This window comes from Hemicordylus capensis, chromosome 4, assembly GCF_027244095.1.
Source record: "Hemicordylus capensis ecotype Gifberg chromosome 4, rHemCap1.1.pri, whole genome shotgun sequence".
Classification (NCBI taxonomy): Eukaryota; Metazoa; Chordata; class Lepidosauria; order Squamata; family Cordylidae; genus Hemicordylus; species Hemicordylus capensis.
The window spans coordinates 124,480,053-124,506,845 of record NC_069660.1 but is presented as its reverse complement, the minus strand read 5'-3'; the positions used below and the strand labels follow the sequence as shown (position 1 = coordinate 124,506,845).

Sequence of the window (26,793 nt, the reverse complement as noted above, 5' to 3'; positions counted from 1 at the left end):
CCTTCAAAGACTTATATTTGTGCAATAGGCTGCTATGTCTTTGTAGACTCATGACTAATTTTAGTATAGGCTTGAGAGAGGGAGTTAACATTGTCTCAACAGCAGTGTTCCCTCAAAGGCGTGCACACGTGCACACGCTCACAAGTTTTTTGATGTCCTCTCAGTTAATTTTAGATCCCGCTCAAGTTGAATCAGGAAGGCCACACTCTGAATGCATCTGCACATACACTGCCTTGATAGTGCCGCCCAGAACAAAACTCATTCCGCACACAGATGAAAAGAAATTAAAGAGAACACTGCTGGACCGTATAATCAGAACATTCAATTTTGAGTTTCTCACTGTTGGAATAAGAGTTGCTAGAGCAAAGAGACATCTTTTAAAGTGGTGATTCTCTTCTGTTTAGCAGGTGGAGAGCAACTGGCCCTATCCAACTCCAGCACAGCATCTCTCCAATGGCTGTTGCTGGTATCTGCTATATGTTTCTTTTTAGATTGTGAGCCTTTTAGGGACAGGACCATCTTATTTACATATTATTTATTTTTCTATGTAACCTCCTTCGAGAACTTTGATTGAAGAGCAGTATATACATATTCATAGTAGTAGTATGCAATGTGATGATATCACATCATGCCATAAATGATCCTACAGGTGAGGTGGTTGCCTCAAGTAGTGAATTTTGGGGGTGCTAGCAAGGCAGCAAGATGGCTTTGAGAACTTTGGTTGAAGAGCAGTCTATAAAAACTCATCGTGGTAGTAGTACAATTAATCTTATAATTAATGGACAATCTCAGATCTGCTGTCTGATCTGCCAGGTTCTTTGGAGTGATCATGTTTTGAAACAAAGCCCATTCTTTTATTTAAATAATTTTTGGTACACTTAGTTTGTATCTCTGAGATTCTGTGGGTTGGATATAACAGAACATATTTCCCCTCTTTGGACAGAGGTTATAAAAACCTGTAAACTCCGAACATGGTCAGCTTTTCCTAGAGCTGTACCCAAAGAAATTTAGTCATGACTACTAAGCATCATTGACATCAATGAAACAAAGTTACTCATGATTAACTTACGTCACATTGATTTCAATGGGGCTTAGTCATGGCAAACCTTCTTTGGATATTACAAACCATATTTGTCCCTCTGCCCCCATATAGAAGATCTATTTTCTTTTATGAGAAAACTGATCAAGTAACACAAAGGCACAGAGGCAACTTTGAAAGTGGCACTTCTCTTTATATTAAACAGGGGGAGAGCAACTGGCCCTGTTCAGCCCTAGCACAGCATCCCTTCAGTGGCTGTTGCTTGTGTTTTCCTTGTGTTTGTTTTTAGATCACAGCCTTTGGGGCCAGGGGACTATCTTTGTGTTATTCTTTTTGTATGTAAACCACTTTGAGAACTTTTGTTGAGAAATGATATTTATTATTTTTATTATTATTATTATTATTATATTAATTAATAAAAGTGTGGAGTTGGTTATAATGTATATTTTAGAAGGAAGGAATGGAAGGATACATTAAGCATTGCCTAATTTGTCCCTTTAATTTTAACTGCTTTGAGTAATTTCCTCACTGCGTTGAGTAATTTCCTCAACCTATTAGCCACTATTCCTAGACACAAGCTCAAACATTTTGCAATCTCTCTCTTCATTAAAGGGATGGACACACATTCTTTCTAATGAAGAAGTGAATAATAAAATATACTGGTGACACAACAGTAATTTGGCCTCAGAGACAGGGTCTTCCATGAGATGGCACCATAGTAATAGAATTCTCTCCATGATGAGATTTGGCAGACTCCTTGCTTTCCCCACAGACAGGCACTGATTTTTCTCTGCTGCTTTAATTGCTATAGTGCTTTTTATGTTTCTTAATGCTTATTTATTTCTATTTTTTGTACTTTTGTGTGTGTGCATAAAATGCACCTAAAATAATGTACAAAATACAATAAATTTGGGGCTAACGAATGAGCTATTAGGGTACTAAGAAAGGGTTGTGCAATCTAATTCTGTACATGATACTCACACGTAAGTCCGACTGGATTCAAGATTTATTCTTATGTAAGTATATACATAATTGCAACATAATCAGAGGGATGGGGTGCAGTTCTTATGAAGAATTTGCCTTCTGGGGAGCTGGATAAGCAGAAAAGGACTCAGAAAATATAATGCTGAATTACAAAGATCTTCTGGGGAATTAGACAGTCTATGGGGCAGGAATCTACAAAAATATCAGTTTTGGAAAATAGAAATTTATAAACTGCATGCATGACAAGCAGAAGAACTGACTGGTAAAGATTCCACCATCTCTGCATCTCAGTACTAGGAAAAGCTTCTTGTTGAATTTCTGCCTATCATGTAGCATTTTAAAAACACAAGAGCTCTGTCTGAGAAGATGGTGGCAACCCCAACAGCAAGTCTAAAGCAAATGTTTTAAGTGTTCTGCTGAGTAGCACTCTTAGATAGTTCAGTAGTTGAGGGAATAAATGCATTCATCTAGTGTGAACACACTACAAAAAGTTCTGGTCTCCTTCTACTGAAAGGACATTTTCAATCAGAAAAGAATATGTATTTCTAGAATTTGCCAGCATGTTGTAAACCTTGATTAAGATGGCTGGATTCATGTGACAGAACAGGTGGGTCTTACCTTATCTCTCCCAGAACTTAAAAAGAGAGAGAGAGAAAAAAAACATAAACCTTGCCTCTGAAATGGAGGACCTGCCTAGAAATCCAGGTGACTTTGATAATTGGAACACTCACAGCATTTGCTGTTCTGGGCCAAAGGGAGGGTTATTGCAGCTGATGGATTGTATTCACTAATGTGCTCCGATTGGGAAGTCTGTTAAAAAATCCCTTTATGTGAGGATTAAATGTTTAAAACAGCTTCTGGACTAGTAAATGGTGCTTGGAGAACCCTAAGCGTGTCTTTAGAAAGTAAGATGGTATTTGGATCCTGCTTCTCAGTTAGGGTGACAATCCTTTCTGGAAAACACGCTACAGCTCAGAGGAATCCTGAGATTTGGTCTAGCAGCCCTATTGTAGACAGATGGCTATGGGGCCCTCTGCTGTTTCAAAGCATAATGGCATCATGGATAGTGGAATCAGGTTTGTTTCATTATCTAGTTTATTTACTGCTTTTCAATAAAAAGTTTTCAACACAGTTTACATAGCAGAATGAATGAGAAGACAGTTCCCTGTCCCCAAAGGACTCTCCATATAAAAGCAAACATACATAAGAGACACCAGCAACTGCCAGAGAAGGGATCTATGCAGGACTGAATAGGGACATTTGCTATCCTCCTACTAAATGTAAGAGAGCCACCACTTTACAATATTTAAAAAGGCTGTGTGTGTGTGTTTTTTAAATGTTTGTATTGGACAGAGAAATTGGCACAAAACATTCTCTGTAAAATCAGTTACTTAAATTTGTAAACTAGCAGGTACAGCTGAGCTTTAAACTTGCAGTTACTGCACCTCCTACCCTGTCTCACTTGCATCTTGCCTTATTGCAAGCAAGGCCAGGAGAGCTAGTCTTGTGGTAACAAGCATGGCTTGTCCCCTTAGCTAAGCAGGGTCTGCCCTGGTTGCATATGAATGGAAGACTAGAAGTGTGAGCACTGTAAGATATTCCCCTCAGGAGATGGAGCCGCTCTGGGAAGAGCATGTCCTAAGTTGCTTCCCTGGCATCTCCAAGATAGGGCTGAGAGAGATTCCTGCCTGCAAACTTGGAGAAGCCACTGCCAGTCTGGGTAGACAATACTGAGCTAAATGGACCAATGGTCTGACTCGGTACATGGCAGCTTCCTATGTTTCTAAGATATAGCAGGCAGAAGAGCAGGGTGGGTGAGGGGACTAGTGGAGGAATGGAATGGGAGCTGTAGTAGTGGCATGCTGTCCCACAGATGGGGGAGCCACACAGATGTAATGTTTGCTTTTTATTTATTTATTTGACATATTTGTATACTCTTTCCTGGTTCTTTCAAAGAAAAGGGTTTCTGAGAAAGCAGGCCATTGGTATGAAGGTAGGATGGGAAGACAACTTTGGATCATTGAAATTAACCCTAAAATTGGCAGGATGTGAGATCTCAACCACCTTATGAGCAATTTTTAAAAAAATTTCTGAGTCTGAACAGACAAATAGTTATAGTAAGGGCTCATAGGGAATGATTGGCAAACATATATATATTTCTTTAAGTGAATAAAAGGGAAATAGGACTGGCATAACTCAACTTTTCCTCCTAGGAGTGGGAGCAGGAGCATAGCATCTGGGCGGTCTCCACCTATTCAGTTTTCTGATTTGGGCCATAAGGTAGGCTCTTGAGGCTCATTTTCTAATGTTAAGTTGCACTGTGCCATCCACATGAGGCTGATTGTAAGAATACATACTTTTGAGTAAGTTGTGTTGAATTCTATATGGCTTACTTTTGATTAGCCTTTGCATAGGATTGAACTATGTAATCATTACATCCTTGATTATATTTTTAAGTTGTTTAATTTAATTTGGTTAATTTTATTAGTATTTTACATTGTATCTATTTTATAAATGTTGTGAACCGCTCCAAGCAGTAGTGTACTGGAGGGGCGGGGTATAAATATTTTAAATAAATAAAATTTATCGAGCCCCACTATTCTATCAATAGTGTCTCTATGGGCAGGTTTGGACATTATGCTTGTGTATCAAAGTTTTGTCTGATATTCCCTAGCCTCATGCACTACTCCTCCCCTGCTCACATGCAAGCCAGAAGAATTCTACTTCCAGCTGTGGTTAGAAACAAACCAAGATCAGTCATGACATCCAAATGAACCAATCTTGTTTATTCTAACCAAAGTGCTAGACATTGGTTGCATTTGTACGTAACATGAAACTGCAGTTAAATAGGGCAAAGGTTGGAATCTGTGAACGTCTGAATATGTGCAACCGTGGTTTTGCAGCAAAAGTGACCTGTGGTTTGCCTCACCAAACTCCAGTTTGGACCTTTGGTTTGTAGTGAGTTTTGCCACGACAACCTAAGTTTTTTTGGCAGTGTCATGGACTGGCCCTGGCCCATATTTTTCAAAAAATCCGTCCCAAGTGAACAGAACTGCTCAAAGCTCCATGGTTAGAGGCATGGATTGGGGGCTGGGGGAGAATTGTGGGAAATAGATGTGTGTCTCTCAAGAAAATTGCTTGCTTAAAGGCATGGCTGTGGGTGCCTCTGTGACTGCCTAATTGCCTCCAAGCCATCTGGCCGGTTTCTTCTCTTTGATATGTTTATTGCTCTTAGATGTGTATCAGAATAGCCTGGGCCAAGCTCCATCCTTTACCTGGAATTCACATCCTCCCTTCCTCTCCTGTTCAGCATTAATTGCAAAGAAACCACTCTGAAGAGTAATACCAGAGCATTTTCTGCTCAAGGACCATGTTTTTTGTGGCATGCTGGAGCTAGCAGAGGGAAGGCCTCTGTGGGGTGAGAGACTGTGATATACAGCATAGAAGAGGAGTACGAAAAAGAAGAGTGCTGGAAAAGTAGAGGACCAAAGAGAGAGAACCCATGAATGAAGCAAGGGGGAAGCTGAGCCTCCTCACTTTGCCAAGCTGTGGGCTCTGGAGGGCTCCCCCTTTTTTTCAGAAGCTGTGTACCTCAAAGCATCGACAGCTCAGAGGTTGCCTGGTATGATATGTGAAACTGACTCTGTTTTAATCTTTCCTCCTCCCTCGCTCCCCCCTTCTTTTTTTAATTTTCCCCTCCTGGTTCTGGGCAGTGTTCCCTCTAGGCATGCGCATGTGCGTGCGCTCACAAGTTTTTTTTTAATGTCCACTCAGTTAATTTCAGATCCCACTCAGGTTGAATCAGGAAGGCCCCTCTCTGAATGCACATGTGCACACACTGCCTTGATACTGCCACCACGAACAAAACTCATTCCGCACAGAGATGTGAAAAATTAGAGGGACCACTGGTTCTGGGTAGCTGGACTGTGAGCTGGTTAATAGTAATCTGCATCATAATTGCTTTTTATTATACACTTTTCTCTATCTCTTCTAAATAAATGCATAAAGGAATTTGGTGTGTGTTTCTTGCGTTTCTCTCCACAATAGCCAACATAAGTATGAACCCAAGCAAGGCTGTCCCAGACTTCTACTGCTTATGCAGAGCATGTGCAGACTGCCCTAGAGGACCTGGAGCACAACACTTTTGGAACCAGGAGTGCAGTGTTTGTGCAAAAATGGCTTTTTGGAGAAAATGCAAGAAAGTAGAAAAATTGCCAATCCTCCCTTTAACAGCAGACCAATAAATGACTTGCTGAAGGAAGAAAAGAAGGACCTTTGGCATAACACCCTCGTAGCTCCGGGGGAAGCCCCTTGGGGAGACTGGGAGAAAGTGAAAAGTTATGCTGTTTGCATAACTTTGAGGAATGCTGCCAAGCCAAAAAAACCCTGAAAGTAAGAGAGCGGAGTGGCTCTTGTGCCTTTGCCACTTTGTGCATAGTCTGTGGGAACGATTGGATGAGCAGCTAAAGAAATTTGAGCAACTACAAAACTTGAGACATGCAGATGAGGCCAGAACTGCAGAATTAGAAAAAGAAATTGAGATAAGGAACAAACAAATGACTTTACGCTGGGAAGTTGGTGGGTTTTTTTAATTAAAGAACAAAATAATGTAGTAATCTCTAGAAACCTGCAGACCCAAGCTGAGGAATTTAGGGGGCAATTGGATACTCATCTAGCTAGAATTCAACAACTAGAGACTGAGAGGGGCAAACTGAGATGGCAGACGAAGGCAATCCAGGGCTACAAAGACTTGTAAAAGATTTGACTCTGAAGACTACTATGGAATTGAATAAGCCCTGCAATTGTGACAGAACCATTAATAACTTAAAGACGCAGTTGCGAGGGGAAAGCCCTGCAAATTGCCAGCACTAGTGAGGGAAACCCTAGTTTGGCTTTGGACCGAGAATACCATGACCTTATTGAACAGCATTGCTTGAGGGACGGCTTCCTAAAGAGTGCAGACCCAGAACCTCTTGAGGTGGCAGCCATAACCACCAGGACCACCACCAGAGATGAACAGGGAGCTATAATGGGCACCTCAATAGTAACTAAGGGAACTGGGATAAAAGATATTGCCATATTAGCCAAGCTCCTAGGGCTCCTGGATCCCCAGGAGGTGGTATCCTGGGTAAGCCGACTAGTACATGTGGTGGAAGACAAGACAATGAATTGACTTGAATGCAAATGAGCTTAAGGCTCTGATTAGAGTGGCAGCCTCCTGTTATCAGACTTCCTTTATCCAATGCATTCAACAGGCCACTAACCCAGATGGTGACTTATCCATGCTATGGGCAGTCTGTAATATGTGCTGTGCCTTGACTTCAGCTCAGGCTGTCAGAATTCAGTTATTGATGGTTGGACAGAAGGAGGGAGAAGATCCCTTAGAGTATGTGTATAGGACTACAATTGCCTGGATATTCATTCATTCAGGGTTTGAATGACCCAGGGAATGCAGCCGATATGACTGCCATCCAATGGATGGCAGAAGAGCTACTGGGAATTCCCAGTGGCTTGCTTCCCTGGTATACCATGTATATTGGCTTGTGGGAAGATAATGAGCCAGCTAATTATGGAGTTCTCACTCCTCAGGTCCAACAGGTGGTCATACAAAGGGGCCACCCTCCCCCTAATGGAGTAGTCCCACCAAGAACACAGCGGCAGCATGTGACAACAGAACCAAGACAGCAGCACCACTGCATGAGCAAACAGGAGGGCAGGGATCCCAGCCGACTGAAAGAGGGGCCCTATGGAAGGCACTGAAAAGGGAGAGAGAGAGAAACATGGATATTTGGAACAAAAAGCCCACAGAGGCTCTTAGGGAAAGGGCTGAGGAATTAATTAAGAGGAGATGAGAAACACAAAGCCACTCAGGCAGTCAGAGAAATTATTGGAAAAGGGGGACACCCCTCCGCATTGGCACCACCCCCAGCAGTGCTGACTTGGTCAGAGCAATTAGAGGGCTGTAGAATGTGATGGACAGCCAGGCACTGCCCCTGCCTTTCCCCAAGAACTCAGCATAGAGGCCCCAGCACTGGAAACAAGGAAATAGGGTCTTGATGATGCTATATGGGGGATTAGATGGTACCCCAGAGGAACGGCCATAGTGTAGCTCCTTGTTGGTGGGGGGCAGAAAATGGCCTTACTGGATCCTGGTGCATCGGCAAATATCCTGGATTTTGTCCCTAATAAGGGAGTGTGGGCGTGGCCCCAATTGGTGGAGCCCTAAATTGGAAGAACTGTAGACAAAGAGAGAGGTGTCTCTCTCTCTATCATGGAATGGCATGCAAAGGCATGCTTTGTCATTGACCCAGCTTCTGACAGAAGTGCTGCTGGGGATTCCCTGGCTGAGGGGGAAATGGGGTCTCATACACACCGTTTGATACTGCTCTCTGAAAAATAGAAGGGGAGCTTAGACCAGACCAGAATATAGGAGCTATGCATGCAAGCCAAGTTGTGTCTGCCTTCTCAGAAGAAGATGAAACGTTTTGGAGGGGCCAGGTCCCTCATGTCTGCAGAAATCCCCCTATGACTGTGGAAAACACAAAACTGTGCCCTTGCTTGTATTAGTTAAGGTAAATTGGCTTTTTCCTGTGGGTGCCCATGACAGTCCCATCATGACAGATTGGTAGTGGTCCAATTGAACACTCCTGCAAGAAGCAGCTATTTGGAAATTAGAAGAGGCGTAGAGGCAAAACCCCTTAGAAAAGACCTATGTCAGAGAAAGGGAATCATTGAATGGGGTGGGTGGGTGTTGGAGCAAAAAAGAAGGATCCATTCTAGAAATCTTTGAAGAAACTGACTATTCTGTAGTTAATAAGAGACCTGTTGATCCAGAAGGAACTCAGTAAGGAGAATCTCTACTCAAGAAAAGGGCTACCTGAAATTGGGATTGATTTTAGATTATAATGTTGTATGGGACCTTAGATTGCAGCTGGCAAATTGATATTGCATTTCTTTCTTTCTTTTTAATGTCATTAAATAAGCAGGGGGTCAAAAGGGCTCTTGAGTTTTCTTTTCTCTACAGGGAAGCCTGAGAAACCTGAAGAAAAGCGAGATAATTTGCAAGAACATGTAATCTAAATGTTATGTGTTGTATGTCTATGTATGTTAAGTGTTGTATGGCTCATGAGCAAATGTGTGTGAATTCCAATTGCATCTATGGCCATTTTGGGATCCTGATTTTTATTTTGTTTTTGTTTTTATCTTCTTGTTTAAGAAAGGTACCTCACCTTAAAGAAACATTAGCTTTTGTTTTTGGAGCTCAGTTTTGATTAAGATGCCAATAATTCATATGGCATGTCAATATCTGTACTGATACACACACACAGAGCATGCAATTATCTGACCCACTTTGAGTTAGTGATTCCTAAGCTGGAATGGAGCCTGCGCAGAGGTGCAGGATTTCATGAATTCCCAGATACAAGCCATTCGAGTGATAAATGGGCACTGGGCAAGGGAGCTCTGGATTCAGGTACTCATGGATTTTGAACTCATGGGGGTGTGACAACAAAGTTTGCAATTTTAGGGCATGAGGTGCCTTTGACGGTCATTGGACTCCTTTAGTGAATTGATTCTGCCTGCCACACAAAATGAATCCAGATTCATGGTAGGTGTTTCTGATGATCCAAGGGTTGTTTAGAAGGGACTGGGAATACTTTGAATGGGTTGGCCAAAGGCCCCACCCCCCTTGAAGTGTGCTCAGTCCCTGCCTGAATATTCTTGGATTAACATAAGAGATAGAGTGTGCTGGACGGGAAAGGCCGCCTTCTCTGGAAAGGGAGGACAGATCCAATTCAGCAACATCTGCTCCTGCATAAGACAAACAAATGGAACCGACTGGCAACAATGGTCTATTATATTGGACAACTGGCCCACTTTTCTGGACTGGCCTCCCATACTTGATTTGAACTACACTCTTGATTTGGTGCATCCAAGGAAGTGGATGTTCAATTGGCATGCCCCAGAGAAAGTATTGCAGAAATTGCAATATGCTTTATCTAATCCAGGCCTGCTCAACTTAGGCCTCCCAGCTGTTTTTGGACTACAACTCCCACAATCCCCAGCCATAGTGGCCAATAGCCAGGGATTATGGGAGTTGTAGGCCAACATCTGCAGGAGGCTGAAGTTGAGCAGCCCTGATCTAATCTAACTAAGATTGATAAGAACCTTGAGATAATCTTAGTTGAATATTATTCTATAATTGTGAAGTGACCTTAAAAGGGATATGTGCTTGTTCCTCTGGAATTACCTTATATACTATTTTTTATATTTGGGAACATAGCAGCTCATATATGTTCAGCCTAGGCATTGCTATCATATGTACTCGTCTGCTTGTGTTAATCTTATGTTGCTGTTTTTGTAAGGGAAGGTCTTCAGGACAACAGACTGAGATTTCCATTAACTGGTCTGGTGCTGACTGGGCTGTCACAAGGTGATCATATGGCCACCAGAGTAGAAGATTCACTTCTGGAGGCCAAGTGGGGGAATTGCCATGGACCGACCCTGGCCCATATTTTTCAGCACCCTGCCTCCCGAAGTGAACAGAACTGCTCAAAGTTTGATGGCTAAAGGCATGAATTGGGGGGGGGGGCGAATTTTGGGAAATAGATGTCTATGCCAAAAAACTGCTTGCTTAGAGAAATGGCTGTAAAAGTAGAGGACCAGAGAGAGAGAACTCATGAATGAAGCAAGGGGGAAGCTGACCCTCCTCACTTTGCCAAGCTGCAGGCTCTGGAGGGCCTTCCCTTTTTATGGAAGTTGCATACCCCAAGGCACTGACAGTCCAGTGGTTGCACTGGTATCATATGTAAAATGGACTGTTTAAATCTATCCTCATCCCTCCTCCACCCCCCCTTTTTTTTAAATTTTCCCCATCCTGGTTCTGGGTAGTTGGACTGTGAGCTGGCTAATAATAATCATCATAATCATTTTTAATTACACACTTTTCTCTATTTCTTCTAAATAAATGCATACAGGAATTTGGTGTGTGTTTCTTGTGTTTCTCTCCATAATAGCCAACCACACTTGTGAACCCAAGCGAAGCTGTGTCAGACTCCTAGTGCTTATGCATAACAAGTACAGATCAGTGTTCCCTCTAATGTGTGTGCATGCGTGTGTGCTCACAAGTTTTTGGATGCCCGCTCAGTTAATTTTAGATCCAGCTCAGGTTGAATCAGGAAGGCCCCACTATGAATGCATGTATGTGCACACTGCCCTGATACTGCTGCCCAGCACAAAACTAATTCTGCACACAGATGGAAAAAAAATTAGAGAGAACACTGGAGCAGATTGCCCTAGCAGACCTGGAACACAGCAGCAGCAGCATTGCATCCAAACGTGGACACCACTGTAACTACCGTTTTGTGCAGTTTCTGGAACTGTAATCATAGAGAGGGTGGCCCAGACTTGCCCAGGGTTACCCAGACCCGTTCTATGCCTGTGGCTCTTCTGGCTGGCCACCTCTCCAAGCACTTGCCCTGCCCCCGATTTAATAAAGCAGTTGCCTGGCAACAGGGATACTGCCATGTGCCATCCCAAGTCTCCAAGCCTTTCAAATGATAAAGTCACATGGGGGCATGCCTTCGTCTTACTCTGTCCCATGTCCCATCCCCCTCCTGGCAGTCAGAAGAGAAGGGTTGGGGTGGCAAGATGGGCACTATGTGCTTAGCTCTCAGAAAATGAAGCGATCAAGATGTATGTTCACAAGCACATGCAGTTGTGGTGGCAACATAAACAGGGCAACTCCGTTATATTGCTGGGACAGGAACATATGGCAGGGCAGTGATACCTGGGGTCATGTTCAAAGGGCACCCCCAACCAGGAATTCCTGGATGGCTCAGGTCTAATTTTTGCACAATGATGTTGGGGAAGGAGCCCCCAGCCCCTTTCCCTTGGGTGAATGTGTGTGGTCCCTAGGCTTACTCATGAGAAGGGCCCGGCAGCCTTATCAGCATTGCCAACAGTGACAGGGGAGATTCCCTCTCTGTGATGGCTATGGATGCTGTTCCTGAGTGGACCACTCACTCATGAGAGGGTAAGGCCATGGGGATACCCCTTCATAACCCATCAGAAGAACTGTCTGTAGGGGCAGGGGTGTCAGGCAGAATTGCTAATAATATGCAATTACATCCCTTCTGTCACAGATCGCTCTCTCATGAGAGTGTCAGGAGGCCCTTCCTTTTTTTCTTGGATGGCTCAACTCATGAGCACGTAGTCCGATGGAAGACCAAAGGTAGGCGAGCCGAAGGTCCTCCCCAGTAGATTGGCCCTCTCATGAGAGTGTTAGTCCCCTGGCAGCAAGACGCCATGGCGGCAGGAGTGTGGTTTGGTCTCCATGGACTGCTTTGCAATCATAAGTGCATCCTTGGTCACAGAAGGCCAGACCCCAGGATCCTTTGCCCTCCCTCATATACATATCCCCTCCTAGGAAGTCATGATGTTCCCTTTCTTTTCCTAAGTAACAGAAAAACAGTGCCCCTCAACACCCAGAAATTGTGCTTGTGCAGGACTGTTTTGTTGCGGGGCTCTTATGAGGGCGGCGGTGCAATTGCTATCAGATGAAGGGCTTGAGTGACATTTAAAGGGATTTAAATGCCCGTTCCCTGCCAACTTGGGAGTGCCAAGGGCGGGAGGACCATTCCAAAAAGGCACAATTGTGCTCAGCACGCCGCCTTGAAGATCGTGGCCAATGACTGCCACCCTGGAGACGTGCTGATGCCTTGCCCACAGTCTGGCAATGCAAGCACTACGGGGCTTGCTGGGATGCGGCCTTGGTGGACCAGGAAGAGGGAGGGGCTCCCCTGCCCTGAAACAGGAGGTTCCCAGGCTGCAGTCGGACAGACGTCTGCGATGCAACTCACAGTTAGAAAAATTAACCATGGGTTCGGCAACCTCCAATTTCATGTTACATGTGACTTTCAGCCATAAACTGACATCTGAAGCCCACTTCAAAATTTTATATCTAAGTTTATTTCAAACACTTTGGTTAGAATACACCAAGACATGGTTTGGACATAATGATCTATATTGGTGTGCAGAACCAAGATCTAACCTCCTTAGTTCCTCATCCACCTGGCTTTGCCCTATTTAGGTTTATGGTGATCTTGGTACTTCAGTTTTCTGATCAGATCACGCATAATTTTTCACAATCATCATACCAATAGCAAGTGAGAAACTCTCGATTTCACACCAAAGAGAGACTAATCCATATGCAATTACCCATTTATTATGCTAGCAGCCTGATCCTATGCAGAATTAGGCACATCTAAGCCCTGTGATGGGCTGCCAATTTGCTGATACTCTGGAAGAGTTTATATTTGGTGGAGATCATTTTAGAACCAATTTAGCACAGTTTTGCACACATGCTAGTCTGTTGATCAGACTAGCAAGAATGGTTAAAGTCAGCCTCCAAACAAGTTGTATAAGGAGATTCAAATGGAAATCTTCACATCACAAACTTCTACCATCAAGGATTCTATTTGGGTCTCCTAGAGTATTCAGGGATTAGAGAAGTTTGAATTTTGTTTTTTCTTTGTTTACTGGCCTGTTTTATCCCATAGTTGGCTGTTTAGCAGATTTCTATTATCAGAAATCTTTTTATTTATGACTGCATTTTCTATATATGCTTCTTTAGCCTCTTTTTTAGCCAGGAATCATATTAACAATGAAAGTGCTTAAAACTCTGTTACAGTATATAGTATTATTTTCAGGATTTTTATTTTATTTTTACAAGGAACCTTTTATTAGAAACACATTCCTCCTGTCAAAGAGTACAACATTTTTGCTCTTTACTGGATTATTTTGAAATATTTACAATGCATTTGATTTGCAGAGTAATGCCTTATAAAATGATTGTAGAGTCCAGCTAGGTGAATCCTTACATTTTGGAAAGCCAGTTAACAGTAGCATCAATTGGCATGTAGACTATCTAGAAAAAGTTTGGAAAACCTCCATATTCTAAATGTTTAGTAGCAAGTATGTTAACATAGCATTGGCAGACATCAGTGGCTTAGATATGGACCTTCTTATAAGTGAATTTTGTACTACAAATGTGCTTTTAAACCTGAACTGTAAAACTTAAAAATACAGCATTATACTTTACAACTGATCTTTTTCTGGGTTTGATTTTACGGCTTTCAATAATGTATTTGTTCTGGTGGTCAGCCTCATCTGAAGTATTTGTAAATGTTCTTTTCTTAATTATTGCCTAACTAAGGTTATTGGAAATTAAGCTTTTAATGACTGCGCATGTTAGATCCAAGCAAAGCACATTTTAAAATCCTATCTCTTCAGCTCAGAAATACAATGAAAGCAGATGGTCTTGTACAACCTTAGCCTGTATAACCTTAGATAATCTTTTGATCAACTAAGATTTTAGAAACATAGAGTAGCAAACATTTATGATTGCTCAGTCTCATAGCATTACTGTATGAGATAATTTAATGTTTTCACTTTAGAACATTCTTTTAGGAATACCATTGCTTGAAAGCTCTGCTGGCCCAGCCCTTTTGCTGCCTGAAACAAAACATCTAATAGCACCACATCCCTTTTCTTCTATTAAAATTGTACCCAGTATTCCTTCCTTCCCTTCAAATCTCTCTCCCTTCCTTCCTTCTCTGTTGGGAAAGAAAGAGGAAAAGCAATGTGGTGCCATTTGTCTTTCCTTCCTCCGGAGGCCATGGGGGTGAGGGTGCTGGGTGAGCTGCCATGCTCTCTCTGAAAACTGGCCCACATCTTCTTGCCTGAATTAGTCTGCTTCATGTTAGGATCAGCCCTGCATGAAAGCAAATGTTAAAGGATCAACCGTAGTTTATTGCAGCCTGGGTCAGGAAGTAATTGACATAGCTCCGTGCAGGTGCAGAAGGGGTCCAGCGGCAGCCCGGGTTCTGCTGCTGCCGCCTCCTAACCCTGCCCCACGCATCTGACATCAGACCCAGGGAGTGTTTAGCCATGGCCCCCATGTCTGACATCAGATGCAAGGGCATGGTTTAGCTCCCAAATGGGGCCGCGTGGCTAAATCATACCCCCTGCATCTGACATCAGATGTGGGGTGTGTGTGTCTGGGGCGTGAGGCGCAGCCCCTAAGGGGCAGCAGCCTGGGTTCTTTGAACCTGTGTGCTCAATGGTGGCTCTGCCCCCCTGGCTCCATGGCAGAAGTTCAACAGGTGAAGCTTTTGTCCACATGAAGGTGTGCTTATAGGGAAAGTGCCACCTGTTGAGTGTCTGCCTGTTGTGCAACTGTTTACAGATTCAGGAGCCTGCGGAGAGGAAAAGAGATGGCAGCACCTGTGCCAACTCAATAACCTCTGCACTAAGCATTTGAATTCTAGCTATCCTTGCATAGAAGTCATTTTCTAGCTTGGAAGATTGGAACATTTGGGGCACTTGAGAACAATCTTCTAAGTGGTGGCTGCCACTTATCAACTGAACACCCACCTCATCTCTTTTGTTTTTCTACAAGTAGGTTTGGCTAGAGCCTCTTCTTTCAAGATAAGATAGTAAGATTAGGAATTCCCAAATAATCAATGCTTTTATTTATACAGCTTACACCTTCATCACAGCCGGATGAGAAATGGTATCTGAGAACTGGTTTTAGATTATAAAACAACTTTATATTATAAAAAAGTTTGGAGACTCTCTTAAACTGCATTACTTGAGGCCATACATTTCATGATGGTCTTTATGTGTTTTGGATGCAATACAAGTTATTTGTTGTATTGATATCCCTGACCATTGTAATATCTCAATGTCATTATGGAGTATTTTCATGAAAAAATATATTCTCCAAATAAAAGTGCTAATTTTTATCATAATGGAACTTCCAATTTTCCACCAGTAGATGTCAGCTTACAACTGGATTTCATTTCATTTGAAAATCATTGGTCCATGAAAAACAAATCCAAGTAGAGTAATACTTTTATTAAAACCAACTCAAATGTCACAGAGTCATAGGCAAGCTTTTGAGTTCTCCAGAATGCTTTTTGAGACTGTTGTGAAAAACAAGCGTGGGGTGGGATAGGACATGATAGAAAAGCCTCAGAAATACTTGAAGTCAGTTACTCAAACAAGTGAGTCATTAGATCTCAAAAAGATCAGGGGCTGGAAATCAGGTAAATGAAATTGGTTAGGTAATCTATAAAATCCCATTTCAAAAATCAGGATAGTTTTAGAAATTTTAATTTAGAAATTAAAATAAATTGGTTTTCTTTGCTTGTATTGTAAATTAGCAAAATGTCCATCACTATGAAGGGCAGGAAGACAGAAAGAAGGCCCAGACATTTTGTGTACAATATGACCAGGGGCATAACTATAATAGGGCAAGGCGAGACAGTTGTCTGGGGGCCCACTGCCTTGGGGGGCCCCCCAAAGGCAAGTCACATGACTGACTCCTCCATCCGTACAACCCGCTCGGGGTTCCTGCAGTTGTATTCATCCTCCAAAATTGATGTGAGTGTTAAGACCAGAACAGCATGTCTTTCTCTAGTACCATTAGTGAGGGCGGGGCCCATTTTAAAATCTTGTCTCTGGGCCCACTCCAACCTTGCCCTGAATATGACACAGTAACACACATGCATCTTTTGACAGTGGCTTGGTCACTCAGTGTCTGAGGTGAGGTCACCTCTACAACACTGTTCCTAACTTCACAGAGATTTGATTTTTAGTATTCATCCTTATGAGAAAAAGAATAGCTCTGCACTTGGGATATCCCAGCATTTGTGGCAGGGATATGGTCCCCTCCCAACACATGTTCCAGATCAAAGTCTGTTTCTTTTGCCTCACAGAACGCAGTGTGAGACATCAAAAATCTGTCCTGAACTCTAAAGCATAGCCCTGCTCTGGGTTCCATTTGAAGATCATGGTAAGAGATAGGTTACAGTAACTAATCTTGGGAGGGTGAAGAACTCCACCAATTGGTCCTGCCCCAGTCTCTGCATGTTGATTGGCTTTTCTGCATGCAGCCTTTGCATGGATGTGTGTTGGCTCAATGCCAAGAGCGAGTCACCAGGGAGGCTGGAAGACAGGACCAGTAGACTTAATCCCACCCTGCCACCCAAATGTTAATTATTCCCAATCAGTCATTTACATAGGCCTGTAACAGCCATTTATGTAGTTTTCAGAACAAAGCAAATTTCAAACCTAGTTACATGCAAGATTGAACAAAAGCAGGCAAGATCAGTGCTCCTGTACATCATCATCATCATCATCATCATCATCTGCTCTACATGGACAATTTGAAGTTGTATGGAAAGTCCCAATCAGATATCGAATCACTGCTAAACACTGTCCGTATATTCAGTAGCCATATAGCAATGGAGTTTGGACTAGACAAGTGTGCTGCATTAATAATGAACAGACGAAAAATAAGAAAAACAGAAGGAATAGAACTGCCCAATGGAAGCAAGATCAAGAACCTGGAAGAGAAAGAACATTACAAATACTTGGGCATTCTCCAGGCTGATAACATCACACTCACTGAAGTTAAAAGAAAAATTGGAAGTGAATACATCAGGAGAGTTAGAAAAATCCTAAAGTCCAAACTCAATGGCGGGAACACCATACAAGCCATAAACAGCTGGGCTATATCTGTTATCAGATACACTGCAGGAATAATAGGCTGGACCCAGGCAGTGCTAGAGAACCTAGGTCACAAGACCAGGAAAATAATGACCATCAATCATGCTCTGCACCCCCCACAGTGATGAAGTTAGGCAAGACCTCCCTCGCAGCTCAGGTGGAAGAGGAATACTGCAAGTCCTTCAAACAGTAGAGGAGGAGAAAAGAGGCCTTGAAGAATATATCAAGGACAGTGAAGCACTTCAAATGGTCAATAACGAGAAACTATTCAACACCAATGAAACACAGCAGGCCTACAAGAAAGAACAAGTCAAGAACCAAGCAGAAAAATGGACAAATAAGCCCCTGCATGGTCAATATTTGCACAATATAACTGGAAAATAAAACATCACCAAGGCCTGGCAGTGGCTTAAGAATGGCAACTTGAAGAAAGAAACAGAGGGTTTAATAGTGGCTGCACAAGAACAGGCACTAAGAACAAATGCAATAAGAGCAAAAGTCGAAAAATCAACAACAAACAGCAAGTGCCGCCTTTGTAAAGAAGCAGATGAAACCGTGGACCACCTAATCAGCTGTTGTAAAAAGATCGCACAGACTGACTTCAAACAACGCATGACAAGGTAGCAGGGATGATACAATGGAACATCTGCAAAAAATACAAGCTACCTTGTAGCCAAAAATTGGTGGGACCATAAAATTGAAAAAGTGGTAGAAAATGAAGATGCAAAAATATTATGGGACTTCCAACTACAAACAGACAAACATCTGCCACACAATACACCAGATATAACTGTAGTTGAGAAGAAAGAAAAACAAGTTAAAATAATCGACATAGCAGTACCAGGGGATAGCAGAAAAAGAAATAGAAAAAATCACCAAATACAAAGATCTACAAATTGAAATTGAAAGGCTGTGGCAGAAGAAGACCAAAATAATCCCAGTGGTAATTGGCGCCCTGGGTGCAGTTCCAAAAAACCTTGAAGAGCACCTCAACACCATAGGGGCCACAGAAATCACCACCAGCCAATTACAAAAAGCAACATTACTGGGAACAGCCTATATTCTGCGACGATATCTATAATAATAATAACAGCAACAACACTGATAATAAAATTCTGGCATCCCAGGTCCTTGGGAAGGACTCGATGTCTGGATAAAACAAACCAGTCAACAACACCTGTCTGACTGTGTAAACAATAATAACAATAATAATCATAATATAATAAAATTTAGCCATCTCAGGTCCTTGGGAAGGACTCAATGTTTGGATAAAACAAACCAGTCAATAATACCTGTATGACTGTGTAAACAAGAAATAATAATAATAATATAAATTAAAAAAAAACTTTATTTGTTAGTCACTCCATAACAAATTGTTCTCTGGGCAGCTCACAACAGAGAATTAAAACATACAATAAAAACATATAACATTAAATCATAACAGGCAAAAGAAGAAGAAAAGAAAATACAAAATACAATACAGAGCAGCTTTAAAACTCATTTTAACATCAGTTGAAAATCAGATCAAATCTGAAAACAAGAATTTAAAAGGCCTGGGTGAACAAAAAGGTCTTTACCTGGCGTCTAAACAACAAAATTATGAAACCAGGTGAACTGGGGAGGCTATTCTATCGGCCTTCAGGAGAGCCCTCAAAACCTATCTGTTTGGCCTGGCCTTCCAGGACTTTTAAATTGTTGTAAGTGTTTTTAACTACTTGTAACCTGGTTTTCCAGGGTTTTTAAACTGTTTTGAATGTTTTAACTGTTAATTCTTTTATGGTGCTTGATAGTATCTGTTTTTAACTGATTTTTCAATTGATTTCAATTGTTTTGTTTTAATGTAAACTGCCCTCAGCCATTTTTGGAAGAGCAGTATAGAAACTGAATGAATCAATGAATGAACGAATGAATGATAAACAATAATATTCCATCAACAGGCTACAACCACTGAAAAGGCACTCTTCCTAATAGCCACCTACCTCATCTCATTTGGCAGGGGCACCTGGAGGAGGGCCTCTGAAGAAGATCTTAAGGTTTGGGTAGGGATATATGGGACAAGGCGCTCTCTCAGGTAACCCTGTCCCAAGCCATTTAGGGCTTTTAAAGGTTAAAACCAGCACTATGAATTTGGCCCAGAAACAGACTGGGAGCCAGTGCAGCGATGAAGCACTGGCATGATATGATCAAAACGTCCAGTCCCAGTTAAGAACATAAGAACATAAGAACAGCCCTGCTGGATCAGGCCCAAGGCCCATCTAGTCCAGCATCCTGTTTCGCACAGTGGCCCACCAGATGCCGCTGGAAGCCACAGACAGGAGTTGAGGGCGTGCCCTCTCTCCTGCCATTACTCCCCTGCAACTGGTTCTCAGAGGCATCCTGCCCTTGAGGCTGGAGGTGGCCCACAGCCCTCTGACTAGTAGCCATTGATAGACCTCTCCTCCATGAAGTCATCCAAACCCCTCTTAAAGCCATCCAGGTTGTTGGCTGTCACCACATCCTGTGGCAGAGAGTTCCACAAGTGGATCACGCGTTGTGTGAAAAAGTACTTCCGTTTGTTGGTCCTAGACCTCCTGGCAATCAATTTCATGGAGTAAGCCCTGGTTCTAGTGCTGTGTGCGAGGGAAAAGAATTTCTCTCTCTCCATTTTCTCCACACCATGCATGATTTTATAGACCTCTATCATGTCTCCCCGCAGTTGTCTTTTTTCTAAACTAAAAAGCCCCAGGTGTTGTAGTCTTGCCTCATAAGAAAGGTGCTCTAGGCCCCTGATCATCTTGGTTGCCCTCTTCTGTACCTTCTCCAGTTCAACAATGTCCTTTTTAAGATGTGGTGACCAGAATTGTACACAGTACTCCAAGTGTGGTCGCACCATAGTTTTGTATAAGGGCATTATAAGGTTAGCCGTTTTATTTTCAATCCCCTTTCTAATGATCCCTAGCATGGAATTTGCCTTTTTCACAGCTGCCGCACATTGAGTCGACACTTTCAACAAGCTGTCCACCACAACCCCAAGATCCCTCTCCTGGTCCGTCACCGACAGCTCAGATCCCATCAGCATATACTTGAAGTTGGGATTTTTCGTCCCAATGTGCATCACTTTACACTTGCTAACATTGAACCGCATTTGCCATTTTGTCGCCCACTCCCCCAGTTTGGAGAGATCCTTTTGGAGCTGCTCACAATCTGTTTGGGATTTCACTACCCAGAAGAGTTTGGTATCATCTGCAAATCTGGCCACGTCGCTGCTTACCCCTGCTTCTAGATCATTTATGAATAAATTAAAAAGCACCGGTCCCAGTACAGATCCCTGGGGGACCCCACTTCTTACTTCCCTCCATTGTGAAAACTCTCCATTTATACCTACCCTCTGTTTCCTGTCTTTCAACCAGTTAGCAATCCACACATGTACTTGTCCCCTTATCCCATGACCGCTAAGTTTCCTCAGGAGTCTTTGATGAGGAACTTTGTCAAAAGCTTTTTGGAAGTCCAGGTAGACTATGTCAACTGGATCACCTTGATCCACACACTTGTTGACACTCTCAAAGAAGTCCAAAAGGTTGGTGAGGCAAGATTTACCTTTGCGGAAGCCATGCTGGCTTACTCCCAGCAGGGCTTCCCTGGCAGGTTTCCTGCTTCTGATGTACTTAAAGAAGTTTTTGTTATTCCCCTTGATACTTTTGGCTAAATGTTCCTCAAACTCTCTTTTTGCCTCCCTTATTGTCACCTTGCATTTCTTTTGCCAGAGTTTGTGTTCCTTTCTGTTCTCTTCATTTGGATAGGCCTTCCCATTTTGGAAGGAAGTCTTCTTCCCTTTTATGGCTTCCTTGACGGTACCCATTAGCCATGCTGGCATCCTCATGGACTTAGTGGTACCTTTCCTCCTTTTGGGTATACAATCTAACTGGGCTTCTAGTATTGTGGTTTTGAGTAAACTCCATGCACTCTGGAGCGAAGTGACTCTCCTGATTTTCCCCCTCAGCTTTCTTTTCACCATACTCCTCATTTTGGAGAAGTTTCCTCTTCTGAAATTCAAAACGTCTGTGTTAGACATCCTTGGTGATTCTCTCCCCGCTTGTATGCTGAATTTGATGGCACTGTGGTCACTGTTCCCTAAAGGGTCGATGACACTGACGTCACGCACCAGGTCCTGGGTGTCACTCAGAATTAGATCCAAGGTCGCCTTCTCTCTGGTCGGTTCCATGACCAACAACTGTTCTAGGGCACAGTCATTTAGTGTATCTAGAAATTTGACCTCTTTGTCCTGACTTGAATGTGAATTTACCCAGTCTTTGTGTGGGTAATTGAAATCACCCATAATTACAGCCCTGCCTCTCCTTGACGCCTCCCTGATTTCCTCCTGCATCTCCCAGTCACTGTCGGCATTTTGATCCGGAGGGCGATAGCACGTCCCCAGTAGCACGTTCCCTTTCCGGCCTTGTATAGTCACCCACAGGGTTTCTGTGGAGGACTCCAGTCCACCTAGGTTTTCTAGCTTGTTAGATTCTATCCCTTCTTTAACATACAGTGCTACCCCTCCTCCAAGGCGCCCCTCCCTATTAATCATCTTGCAGCTCTATTTTGTACCAGCTGCAGTTTCTGGACCATTTTCAAAGGCAGCCCCACGTACAACACATTGCAGTAATCTAAGCAAGAGGTTACCAGATCATGGCCAAGCTATCTCTGTCCAGGTAAGGTTACAGTTGGCATATCATCAGAAGCTGATAATGCTCCAAGCCACAGAGGCCACTTGAGCCTCTAAGTGCTGGACTAAGGAGCACCCCCAAACTGTGAACCTGGTCCTTCAAGGGGAATACAACCCCATCTAGAACAGGCTGAACATCACCCAGGAAGAGGAACCACTGACTAACAGTACTTCTGTCTTCTGGATTGAGTCTCAGCTTATTCACCCTCATCTAGTGGTCTATAACTGCATCCAAGCACCAATTCAGGACAGTCACCACTTCACCTGTGTCTGATGAAAAAGAAAGATACAATTGAATATCATCTGCATATAGATGACACCTCAAGCTAAATCTCCGGATGACCTCTCCCAGTGGTTTCATGTAGATTTTAAACAGCATAGGGAAAAGAATGGAACCCTGCGGAACCCAATAGCATAACTGCCAAGGGGTTGAGCAGTAGTCCCCAAGTACCACCTTTTGGGAACAAGTCTCAAGCAGGAGTGGAACCACCTCCAAACAGTGCCTTCCACACCCAACTCAGCCAGCCTATCCAAAAGAATACCATTATCAATGGTATCGAAAGCCACTAAGAGATCCAAGAGAATTAACAGGGTTGCACCCCCCACCCCTGGCATCTTTCTCTCTGCATAGGTCATCCCACAGGGTGACGAAAGCAATTTCTGTTCCAAAGCCAGGCCTGAAGCCTGATTGAAATGGATCTAGATAGTTCGTTTCCTCCAAAAGTGACTGGAGCTGGTCCACCACTACACACTCAAGTACCTTGCCAAGGAAGAGAATATTGGCCACAGGCCTATAGTTGTTTGCATCCTCTGGATCCAGACTGGGTTTCTTTAGGAGTGGTCAAATACCGTATTTTACGGACTATAAGACGCTACAGACTATAAGACGCACCTTAAATTTTCATCCAGTTTTTGAGTTTTCGAGCTTTCCTTCTCCTCTTGCCTCCATCTCCCCTCCAAGCCCTCCCACCGAGCCCCGCTCTGTCCTTTCCCTCCTGCCAGCAGCAGTGAGCCCATGTTGGTGACCCGCGGCGGCTGCTGCTAGTTGTTGCTCGGGGCCTCCTTCACCTTGTGCCTCCGGCGGCTCCTGCAGGCTGGCGCTTGCCTGCACGGGCTCGTGCCACCCCTTTCCCTGCTTGGCTGCAAAAGGCTTTAAGAAGCCTTCTGCAGCCAAGCCTGGAAAGGGGCGGCAGGGAGGTATCCTGCTGCCCGATTTCTAAAAGGAGCCCAGTGGGGAATGGGCGGCAGGGAAGTATCCTGCCGCCCGATTTGAACAGAACAAGGAGAAAGGGGCGGCAGGGAGGTATCCTGCCACCCGATTTATAAAGGAAATACGGCGCCGGAGTGCGGAAAGCACGGGAGGGGTAAGTAAACCCTCCCCCACCCTTAATGGAACCCCCAACTCCAATCCTTCCGAACCCTTCCTCCTCCTCTTCCTCCTCCTCCTCCTCCTCCCCCTCTCTTTCCCGACAAGCCCTACACTTTCAACTTCTCCCCGGCCAATCGGAGTATAAGACGCACCTGAATTTGGGGGGATATTTTTCAAGGAAAAAAGTGCATCTTATACTCTGTAAAATACGGTAATAGCTTGCTTCAATGAAGCTGGGACCACTCCCTCTCTCAGTAAGGCATTTAGAACCTGCTGGAGGCAGCTAAAAATTCCCTCCTTACTAGATACAGTAAGCCATGAAGAGCAAGGATCAAGCATGCACGTGGTTGGTCAAACTTGATTGAATACCTTGTACACATCCTCGAGGACCAATAATTGAAACTCCTCCAGCAAAACTAGACCAGGTTTTACCCTTGGCACCTCTCCTGCATCAACTATAGTGTCCAACTCATGGTGAATGTGAGTGACATTACCCTCAAATTGCTGTGCAAATGAGTCACAGTGTGCCACCGAGGGTTCAAATGCATCCTTCCCAGGGCCAGATTTCAAAAAGGCTCCACAGCACCCAGAAAAACCCCGCTGGACGACGCTGAGAGGAAGCAATGGTGGATGAAAAAAAGAATCTCTTCTGTTCCATCAGTGCCACAGAGTAGGCTCGATAATGAGCTCTAACCTGTGTTTGCTCAGACTCTTCCAGCTTGCTTCATCACCCTCAGCTCAGGTGCATACCAAGGTGCTGCATGGGCTCTGCTTTGTGGGAGAGGCCACTTGAGAGCAATCATGTTGACTGCCCAGGCCACCTCTCCATTCCAGAGAGCAACTAGAGCTTTGACAGGAGCGCCTGCAAGCGTGGTGTAGTGGTTAGAGTGCTGGACTACAAACGGGAAGACCTGAGTTCAAATCCCCATTCAGCCATGATACTTGCTGGGTGATTCTGGGCCAGTCACTTCTCTCTCAGCCTAACCTACTTCACAGGGTTGTTGTGATGAGAAACTTAAGTATGGAGTACACCGCTTTGGGCTTCTTGGAGGAAGAGTGGAATATAAAATGTAAATAATAATAATAATAATAATAATAATAATTAATAAAAAAATACCAACTGGAAAAATCCCCCAGAGCCCTCAGGAAGCCATCGGAGTCCATCAGGGTGGATCATTTTTATAGGACACAGCTGGTAAAGACTAATCTCTCCCAGGTCCCCCACCCAGGTCTCTATAATACAAACCAGGTCAGCCTCCACAATTAAATCTACTTCTGTTAGTTGTACAAAAAGCCAGTTTTGTTATGCAGAGCAGAAGTAAGAAAAGTGCATCTGCTAGAATGTCCTGTTCTACACAACTTATGAGGTGATGATGCCCTTTCCTCCCCAGTGTACAGCCTGGATGAATCATGCAGTTTGTATGGATTTGGACAAAATTGGTTGGCACTCCAACTCCTAGACCAATGATTTACAACCTAGATGTGGAACCAACTTGCATCTTTCCTAGGAAGTGCCTGCATCATCCTGGACAGGTTTGCCACAGATTTTAGCTGTGTTTTGCTGCATACGCATATATATCTATAATATAAAGCTGCTTGGACCTCAGTAACTGACTGACTGACAGACTGACTTACTCACTGACATGAAAGCCCCAGACCAAACCACAAAGGACAGAAACATTTTTGCAAATAGGTTCCAGACCTCGCCCAGACTACCAAAACCATGGAAAATGCTGGAAAAATGCATTAAGTTCCTGGAAAATGTGGGAAATCTCTCCCATAGGAAAAGTATGGATTTGGGCAAGGGGTAGGTTAGTGTGAAGGTTAGCGTAAGCGTGAGGGTTTAACCCTCACCCCAGGGGCATAGCTATAATTGAGCGAAAGGGATCAAAGAACACGGGCCCCCAGCTCCTGAGGGCCCTCCAGCTCCACCCCTCCCTATTTTCTTCATTATCTCCCTCACTCTGGGGGGCCGCCAGAGGGAGGGATGAACACGGGCCCCCTCTCTTCTAGCTATGCCCCTGCCTCACCCTTATTTGTGCATATAAGTAAATAAAAACAAATTTGCTTTGCCTAATCTCATAAAAGCTTTTCAGTTCTAAGAATCACTAAAATACCCGGTATCGTCACCTGCCAATAAAGTTCACCCTGATAGGAGATTATCTGTTCTAATCTTCTCAGAGGAAAAGTGTGATGTAAGTATAATAAATATAAAATATACATTTGGTGGGGAAACTATTTGCATGCATATATGTTCAAGGCGCATTTTATATCAATTGAGATATTGGTTGACATCCTGACGAAATGGCTTGATGCAAGTCCTATGATGCAAGCCATCTTGAGCCAGGCTGTCAAACTGCCAGTCCGTGGGCCACATCAGGCCCACTGTGCTCACCTGGCTGGCCAGAATCTTATGGAGAAGAGAGCTATGGAGAGGAGAGCTGGTCTTGTGGTAGCAAGCATGACTTGTCCCCATAGCTAAGCAGGGTCTACCCTGGTTGCATCTGAATGGGAGACTTGATGTGTGAGCACCACAAGATATTCCCCTCAGGGGATGAAGCCGCTCTGGGAAGAGCAGAAGGTTTCAAGTTCCCTCCCTGACTTCTCCAAGATAGGGCTGAGAGAGTTGCAGAAGCCGCTGCCAGTCTGTGAAGACAATACTGAGCTAGATAGACCAATGGTATGACTCAGTATATGGAAGTTTTCTATGTTCCTATGTTCCTAAGGCAGCAGCCCTGGGACAAGCCGCTGCTGTCGCTTTTTGCCTGAAGAGGTGGCACCTCCAGTTGCTTGTCAGCCAACCTTCTTCTTGCTGCCACTGCCGCCCCTCCTCTCTCTGGCTCTCGTTGGAGGGGAAGCACAACTTGGAAGCATGACTTGGAAACATTACTTACTTACTTTCTCTGCCGCCACTCTCTTCTCTTCCTCCTCACTCAGGGTGGACTTCAGCGTGCAAAGCGCTGAAGAGGGGAGATGAAGGTGGGGGAGGAGAAAAGACGACAAAGTTAGAGGATGGCACAGGCGGGGTGCCTTTTCTTTGGACAGAAAGGGAGGGAGGACGTGAAAGAGTGAGGAGGAGGAAATAAGTGGAGGGTAAGGGGGGGAAGACGGTTTCTGTTTTCTTGT

General features: G+C 43.8%; 1 protein-coding gene across 1 annotated transcript in view; it reads right to left on the bottom strand.

The window, feature by feature from the left end:
• The window catches only part of BRDT (bromodomain testis associated), a 93,727-nt gene extending 67,143 nt beyond the window's left edge, over positions 1–26,584 (bottom strand). Inside the window, exon 1 of the mRNA XM_053248953.1 lies at positions 26,562–26,584. The gene's annotated coding sequence lies outside the window, so the exon portion shown is untranslated. The remainder of the gene's footprint in view (positions 1–26,561) is intronic.
• Positions 26,585–26,793: the final 209 nt, after the last annotated feature.